The sequence below is a fragment of the Canis lupus genome, chromosome 17, assembly GCF_048164855.1.
Source record: "Canis lupus baileyi chromosome 17, mCanLup2.hap1, whole genome shotgun sequence".
Lineage (NCBI taxonomy): Eukaryota > Metazoa > Chordata > Mammalia > Carnivora > Canidae > Canis > Canis lupus.
In genome coordinates this window covers 34,248,068-34,257,464 of record NC_132854.1, presented here as the reverse complement: position 1 = coordinate 34,257,464, position 9,397 = coordinate 34,248,068, and positions in this window count along the sequence as shown.

Below are 9,397 nucleotides of genomic sequence, written 5' to 3'. Positions count from 1 at the left end.
TTTATGTTTTTTGCCTGCCTTCTTCAACTCCAGTAGCAAAAAACAGCAAATTCCATTCCCAAAACTATTTAAAAGGATCTGTCTTATCAGGGCAGTTAATAAGGAAGACAATTCACACATTGCTAACTTAGTTTAAAACAAAAAAAGGAGACTTGTTTTAAAAATAGGATTAAAAGTATAGAGGGAGATATAGTTTGTGAATGCTTTTTTTCTTTCCTGGTCACTACACACATACAGCATTAACTTCAAGATAATTAGCTGAAAACTGTTATTGTCGGAGGTAAATAGAACAAATTGGGCTTTTAATCCCCGCCCCCCCCCCCCCCCTTCTAGAAGAGTAAAAGATCACCAAAAGTTTTTTAATCCAATAGCAACAAGCACACACCTAGGGCTTGGTTTTTAATACCATTCTCCAATATAAAGGATGGGGCTTCTTAGAAAAAATGGCCGATTCAAGGACTGGGTTAGGAAATAGACAAAATAAGCCTTCAGCATCTGACACCACCAGAAAGGAAGTCAAAATCTCACAATGATAGAGGTATGTCAGAGCAACAATATAAAGTAGGGATGAGTTACAATACAAAATACAAAATACCCATGAGCCCATACTACAATGATTGAATAAATAGGAAAGAGGAGACCAATCTGCAGAATTCCAAGCAATTTTTGCAGACACTTTACCCTCAGAGGTGTTAACATAACTCCTCACTCCTTAAGTGTATGTTGCATAGAAGGCAATATGGCCAAGAGGGGAAGGAAAGTAACTATGGTGCAGAAACCCGTCCAACACCCTCAGCCAGGTTGTCAAGGTCCACATCAACTGTGATAAGTCATGTAAGTACCCTTGATTTGATGTGATAAGAACGGAACTTTGTTTCAGCTGTCTTCCTCCTAAAAACCTGTAATCCCAGTCCATTCCAGACAGAGCCCAACTGAGGGACGTTCTACAAAATAGTAATACTCTGAACTGTCAAGTTCTTAAAAAACGAGAAAATGTGAGAAACTGTTACAGCCAAAAGAAGCCTATATATTATGACTTAAGTATAATGTTTAACTGGGATTTGGAGCACAAAAAAGACTTTAGGGAAAAAGGAAATCTGAATAAATAAAGAATTTAGTTAATGTATCAACATTGCCTCATTATGACAAAATATATCCTACTAATGAAAGATGTTAATAGGGGAACCGGGTGGTGGGGTTTATGGAAATTCTGTATTTGTAGTAATTCTATAAATCTAAAACCTGAATAAAATGTTTATTTTTAGAAAAGTGAAGGAAAAGATCCATGTCACTATTACATATGTTCAATAGATGGGAAAATCCCTGATGTTGGAGCTAAAGTGAAAACTGCGGTTACATAATTTAGCATCATCAGTTTATTCAGCCTCTCATCTTTTTTTTTTTTTTGCCTCATCATTTGACTCCCCATTCTTCCCTGTCATTCAAGTAATCTCTAGCTCAAGAACACTGCATAGTTCATTCTCTAGCCAGAACTTCTCATTCTTTCCTGAGGGAAAACATAATTTCTTTGGCTTAAATTTATTTCTAGAAATCGAGATAGTAAAGGCTGGAGGCTTCTTAAAGCAAAGACAACTCTGTCTAGTAACACATCAGAGCTGTATCAGTTGTAATTGATATTTGTATGAATGTGGAAGTTTTCTTGTAAGTAGAAGCCAGTCTTGCTTTGGCTCCCAGCACTTAATTGTATTTCATTTCCTAACACAGAGGATGGCTGTTTCCAGTTCTCACCTCCCTGAACTAACTTTTCTCCCTTTGGTAGGCTGCTCTTCCTTCTCTCAGGCCAGCTACCCTTTCCAAGTCCTTGTCTGCCAAAGCTCAGTTCAGACCCTCAATCTTTATTAGCCACACCCACTGGAACTTGTTATTTATTTGGAAATGTTACGTTACTTTAGCATTTGAATTATTTTCTGAGTTCTATCATAGATTTTTCTTCCTCAGATTGTCAAATTCTTGGAAGAAACACCGGTTCTTAGATGGCCTTTGTCTTCCTGCTTTTATTGATGGATAAATCAGATGTCAAAAAAATACCCTTATGGTGCTGTATGAGTTGTCTTAAGTCCTGAGTAATTGAATCAATCCAACATTCACCAAATTTCCTCTTTGTGTTGTGCTGTTGATACAGTGTTGGTGTTGGATTTTTGATAAGGTGTGTGACTGTAACTGTGATTATAGTGTGAGCATGCAGGTAATGCCTTGTGAATTTTTTAACATTCTTGATGCATTTTCTTTTTTTTTTTTTAATATTTATTTATGATAGTCACACAGAAAGAGAGAGAGAGAGAGAGGCAGAGACACAGGCAGAGGGAGAAGCAGGCTCCATGCACCGGGAGCCTGACATGGGATTCGATCCCGGGTCTCCAGGATCGTGCCCTGGGCCAAAGGCAGGTGCTAAACTGCTGCGCCACCCAGGGATCCCTTGATGCATTTTCAAGGGGAGAGTTACTGTAGACAACTATGCTTAATACACTTTACAAAGCTGCACATAATTTAATTGCTGATCATCAGCATATCCATTACGTAAATGTCTGGTTTCAAACATATTCTGACCAGTCTCTTGGTAAACAAGCTACCTCAACTAGACCAAAATTGAGTAATGCATCAGGTTCCTATTGGTCAGAATGCAATTATGTAATTTGATTTCAAGTTAGTAATACTCTCAGTTTTAAGTGTCTTCTGTTAGTTTTTATTCTCCCCACCGCTAACCCCAAGTTAGCTTGTTTGGTTTTGCTTCATGTCATTTCATTCCTGCGTTGCGGTTTGTGTAAAGTGCATCACTTCATGGCATCCAATTAGAGAATCCTTAGATAAGCATGACCTGGCTTGCCTACATAAAAATGTTCTTCAAAATCTAGCTAGATTCCTTTTCCTATCTTCAACTAAGCCCACCAGAGCTCTTTGGATTAGCTCATGGGCCATAACATAACAAAGAAGGGCTTTATTCTCCATTACTAAATCTGGTCTCTGCTTTGAAGTTGACCAAATTCCTTCTTTGGTTATATTCTTCACTGCAGCGTAAAACTAATCAATAGGATACTTTTATATTTATTACTTTATTTATTTATTTAGTTAGTTAGTTTATTAGCTTATTAATTAATTAATTAATTTATTTATTTTACTCAGACCAGAGTATGTTATAGGTGACAAAACCTGGCAATTGTGTGATACTCATTTTGACAGTGACTACTTTTTAAAAAATATTTATTTATTCATGAGAGACATAGAGAGAGGCAGAGACACAGGCAGAGGGAGAAGCAGGCCCCACACAGGGAGCCCGACGTGTGGGACTCAATCCTGGGTCTCCAGGATCATGCCCTGAGCTGAAGGCAGATGCTCAACTGCTGAGCCACCCAGGCGACCCTTAACAGTGACTATTATGGGAAAAAAGCATAATAAGTCACATAAGAGCTATCTGTGATAGGAAGAGTTTGTTATATTCTTGTAAATCAGCAATCTTTATCTATTCCGCTCAGTGCATATCACCTCATGAAAGCATTTGGAGTCATGGAACTGATAATATTCTTATCAAAAGTAAAATCTTAATGCTATTTGGCCACAGATGATATGTAAGTGATGATATGTATGTATGTAAGGAACTGAATAGGAAAGTAAGAAGTTCATATAGACTTCTGGGTAAAAATGGTGGATTACATGCATCTCATTTTGCAGCCTTCAAAATAACACCCCTAAAACAAAGGGCCTTTTTCCTCCAAGGCAAAATTTATGAGAAGAACAGGATAATAGGAACACTAACAAACATATGGGCACTGGAAAGAGATAGAAGAGGCAACAAGCTGAGCAGAATTGAAAAACCTAAACCTTTTTTAAAAAAGATTATTTATTTTAGGGAGAGAGAATGAGAGGGAGGGTGTGAAGCAGGGCAGAGGGAGAGACAGCAGATTCCTTGCTGAGCGCAGAGCCAGGGTGAAGCTTGATCTCATATCCCTGAGATCGCACCCTGAGCTGAAACCAAGAGTCAGACACCTAACCAACTTTGCCAATTAGGCACCCCGAAAAGCTAAATCTTAAAGTAGTGGAGAAAACCAAGAACTAACTCAATTCCAAACCCTATAAAAATCCCAAAAGCTCTCAGGAATTGATAGCATTGAGTACTTCTGGGAGTGAAACTAAAATGCAATTGTTAAAAATTTGTCTAAGAAGCTGTTAATTCCTTGGTCTCTCCCCTTACACCTCCACTCTAACATACACTGTGAATTGGGAATAACCAGTTAGTCTCCACCCCAACAGAAGAATGGAGGTTAATGTGCTTAGTCACTGGAGAAAGTAAAAACACAATCTTTTTTTTTAATTAAAAAAATTTTTAATTTTTATTAATTCACGAGAGGCAGAGAGAGGCAGAGACATATGCAGAGGGAGAAGCAGGTTCCCTATGGGGAGCCCAATGCAGGACTTGATCCCAGGACCTCGGGATCACGACCTGAGCCAAAGTTAGATGCTCAACCACGGAGCCCCCAGGTGCCCCAAGAGAGAGAATCTTTAAATTAATAGACAACACGTCCAGCTGAGGAAGGCCAAACAAAAAAGAAGAATCGAGTAAATGTGCATATTAATTGCTGGAACCTGTTTCTCTTTCCTTCCCCATTTGGTTCCCAGGACACTGGAGACAGGGATTTTATCCTCCAGGCAGGAAAAGTCTTCAGAATGGACCAGCCGAGGAAGCAAGATCTAAATATACTGAAAATCTCAAGTTCTCTAATAAAAAGGAAACTCAAAGAAACCCACAGATGATTAGCTTCACAAGGATGCTCAGAGCTTCCGATCTTTTGGTCCCTCAGTATTAAATATTGACAGACAACCAAGAATTACCAGATATCTGGGGAAACCATCTAATAGGAAAGATAGAGATAAAACAGAGAAAAACAACTTGGAGAAAAAAGACTATAATATGGTGGGTGAAATATTAAAAAGAGAGCCAGTGTTAATAGCCTCAGAGATAGAAGATATTAGAACTATGAAACAGGATGTTCTAAATATCATACAGAGGACAAAAAATTAAAATGGAATATATGATAGCAGGAAGGAGAGAATCAAATTTGAACAGAGAGATGTAAAAGAAGACCAATAAGTGAGAGTTCAAATCTAATAGGCTTATCTAAATAGAAGTTCCAGAAAGAATAGAAAGAGTGGAAATAGAGATAGAAATTAAGAAAATAATTCAAGAAAATTCCTTACAACCAAAGGACATGAATTTCAAGAGTAAAAGTCTATTGAGATACCCTAACACCTGCATAAATAGATCCACATCAGTATGAAATTTTAAACTCTGGGACCAAAAGAAGTTCTTAAAACTCCTAAAGAGAGAAAAAAAGTCCATATATAAATGAAACTGGATTGCTTCAGACTTTATGTCAGTGACACGAATCTGGAAGACAGTGGAGAAATACCTTTAGAATTCTGAAGAGAAAATTTTTTAAAAGATTTTTTTTTTTTAAAGTCATCTCTGTATCCAACATGGGGCTCGAACTCACAATCCTGAGAGCTGCATGTTCCACTGACTGAGCCAGCCAGATGCCCTGAGAAATTATTTTTAGTCTAGGATTTTATACCCAGCCACACTGTCAATTAAGTGTGAGGAAACAGTAAGACATTTTTGGAGGGTGACTGGGTGGTGCAGTTCGTGAAGCATCTGACACAGTTTAGGCTCAGGTCATGATCTCAGGATCATGAGATTGAGCCCCCCGTTGGGCTCCCCACTCAGGGCAGTCTGCTTGAGCTTCTCTCTCCCTTTTCCTCTGCCTCTCCTGCTCATGCTCTCTCTCTCTCAAATAAATAAATGAATATTTTTAAAAATAAGACTTTTTTTTTGATAGGTAAGGTCTCAAAAGTTTTATCAAACAAGAAGTCTTCACTTCAGTATGAGGGGGTAAACCAAGACGCTCAACCACATGGGATAATGTGAATGGATCCCTGTACAGATGAGAGGGGAAGAGAACCCTCAGGATGAGGTGAGAGCAAAGGATCCCAACTGTATCCTAGACAAAGAGGGCAACCAGCCAGATTAGAGCAAGTGAAAAAAGTCTCTGAAGAATCTTCTCAAAGATTATGAAACTAAATAGAGTATCTGATACATCTGAATGCCTTTCAAGGAGATTTAGGCCATGGGGTGGCAAATTACAGCCTGAAGTCCAAATCCAACCTCAAGTCTGATTGTTTTTTTCCTGCCTGTGAGCTGCAAAGGGGTTTTTACATCTTTGAAGGGTTGGGGGAAAAAATAGGCAACAGAAACTGTATATGAATCACAAAGCTGAAAGTAGTTACAATCTGTCTCTTTTACAGAAGAAGTTTGCAGAAGAACTGGTGCAGATTTGAGATTTTAATTAGACATCTGCGGATAGGCAACCAAACAAAAACTTACCACACACACACAATTATTAATTCCATGTAAAACAAAAAGTTGTACAACTGAAGAGATGACAGTGCACACATGTTATGTAGAATAAGGAAGCAAACACTGAAGATCAGCTAAAATGATTGAATGTGGATGTCTCTAGGGTTGGAGGAATGGCAGAAGGAAGGAAGGTGGGATTATTGCTTTTTCATAAAATATACATGTAGAAGTATTAGACGTTTAAGACAATCTTTGTGCATAATTTTGATAAAAATAAATTGAAGTAGAGGAGAAAGAGGAGGGAATGGAGAACAGTGAGCTTATAGGAAAGAATTAAATGCATACCCTATGGTTCCTTTGGAAACTGCTGGGTAATCCCGTCTTTGGTAGGCTTTTTTTTCCTTTAAAGATTTTTTATTTATTTGTTCATGAGAGACAGAGAGAGAGAGAGAGAGAGAGGCAGAGACAGAGGCAGAGGGAGAAGCAGGCTCCATGCAGGGAGCCTGATGTGGGACTTGATCCCAGGACTCCAGGATCACACCTTGAGCCGAAGGCAGACGCTCAACCTCTGAGCCACCCAGGCATCTCCTTTTGGTAGTTTTTATGAAAGGAGGCTCAATTTCTACCATGAAGTTCAATACATACAATTCAATACAACACAAAATAATATTGAAGAAGTGTAGTTTAGAAGGACTTAACTATTGTAATGTTTGAAGGCTCTTTATTACACAAAATGGTTCAAAGGAGTCTGCATTGAGGCACTGATATTGGGGTCTAGCATTTACGTAGCACACAGGTGTACCAGCAAATGTTATCTTGAAAAAAAAAAAACAATAAGGCACTGGGAAGAATGATTTTTCCCTATGGTTCAGAATTTTCCACACTAGGATTGGCATATGGTAAATGCTCATTAAATGTGTATTGACTAAATAAAGGAATCTGTAAAAAGGACTTCCTAAATACAGAAGTCTCAAGTGTGTTAAACTAAAAAAATTAAGGCGAGCTAAATCTGAGTAAAAAATATAAACACTGGTCAGGAGGAATTCTCACCAGAAATTATCAAAAAGCTGCTGTTTTGTGTTACAGTAGGAAATGTCTTGAGTTAGTAGTATCAGAGCATTTTAAAGTTTGAATACTATAAATTGCAGTATTTGACAATGTTGCTCTGCTGAATAATGGATATACTGGGATCTACAGAACAGGATTCAAGGCCACTTTTGAAATCTTCTGGGCGTAAATGAACTTACCTTGTTAAGTACATCAATTACTTAGGTGCTTGACAGATACAAAGAAAAAATTATAGGGTGAGGGACACCTGGGTGGCTCAGTGGTTGGGCTTGTTTTATATCTACCTGCAGAGGCATCTAAATGAAAGCATGACAACAGATACTGTTAACTTTCTATGTGGCTGAGGGGTATGGAACTTTACTTTTTGAAAGAGCGTGCTTGCTTATACTGAAAAAAAAAATCACCTTTTATTTAAAAATGCTATTTAAACCTTAAGGTTTATTTTTTTATTATTATTATATTATTATTAACCTTAAGGTTTAAAATAAAGAAATTACTTTTACAAAAATTAAACCATGACAATATTCTAAATTCTTGAGGGATTGTGTTTTATCTGTCTTCGTTTTATTTTCTAATGCTGTCAGGAGTGGAGGGCGCAGGCTGTCTAGTCCTAAACTTAGAAAACCTGTCTGAGGATGACAAGGACTAAGACCCACCAGAAGATTATAATTTCTTCTTCTTCTTTTTTTTTTTTCTTCTTCTTTTTTTAAAAGGTTTTATTTATTTATTCCTGAGAGAGACAGAGGGCAGAGGGAGAAGCAGGCTCTCTGCGGGAACCCAATGCAGGACTCAATCCCATGACCTGAGATCACACCCTGAGCTGAAGGCAGATGCTCAACCGCTGAGCCACCCAGGTGTCCTGAATATAATTTCTTTATTCTCCAGAGAAGGGTTTTCCTCCTATCTCTCCTAAAAATGACATGCACCAAACAAAACCCCTAAAACAACCGTAATAATTTTCTGTCAAACACAAAAGGCTTTGCAAATGAAACTTTTGTTGGAAATGTTACCAATGCTTCTTGGAACTGGAATGGCTTCTAGGTTCTGAATTGACTCACACTCACACTCCTCTGGAGGAATGGTGGGGTTGGAAAGCGCCAGGGGACTACAGCAACTTTCTCTGTTTTACCTTCCACAGGGCTCACAGGAGGTAGTGAAGAACCAGAGATCTTAGAGGACCGTGGGGCCCAATTACACAGGCCATCATTGTAACAGTGGCTGGGGGGGGGGGGGGTAACTAGCTCCCCAGCCTGATTCCTCACAATATTTAATACATTCTATACAAGTATAAATACAAGCTCTAATTGGCTAAGTTTTGTGTGTGTGGTTTTTTTTAAGATTTTATTTATTTATTTGAGAGAGAGAGAGAATGAGTGGGGTGAGAGGCAGAGGGCAAAGCAGACTCCCTGCTGAGTGGGGAGCCCAATGCGGGGCTCGTTTTGGGGACTCCAGGATCATGACCTGAGCCGAAGGCAGACCACCTGACCCACCTAGCTGCCCCTAATTGGCTACCTTTACAACTGTAGCATCCTTGGGGAGACACGCTGGATGTCTTGAATGCTGTTTTGGCCATTGTAAAAATATGCACCAAATGAGCGGATTATTATAAAATTGAAAGCGCCAATAGAACTTCAAAGATGTTCCCCCTTAAGGCTTACCTATCAGAATGTGAGGTATTTATTTGTTGAAAGATGTGTTGAATTTCTTGCCTTGACAATGTGATTGTTGTAAAATACTGGCAATGCTAATGTTTTGGCCAAAAGTGAAACAAATGGAGGAGATTTTGTTCAACGTTTTGTTTTTTCAAACTGCTTATAATCCTGGAACGGCATCAGATAAGCTCTGTCTAAAAGACTAAAAATTAAAAATAAAGCCAGATGCTTGGGGATAATAAGAAAGAACTGAATACAGTGATATGTTAGGTAGAAAGGACTTAGATCTCCTAGGCAATTTACTAGAATA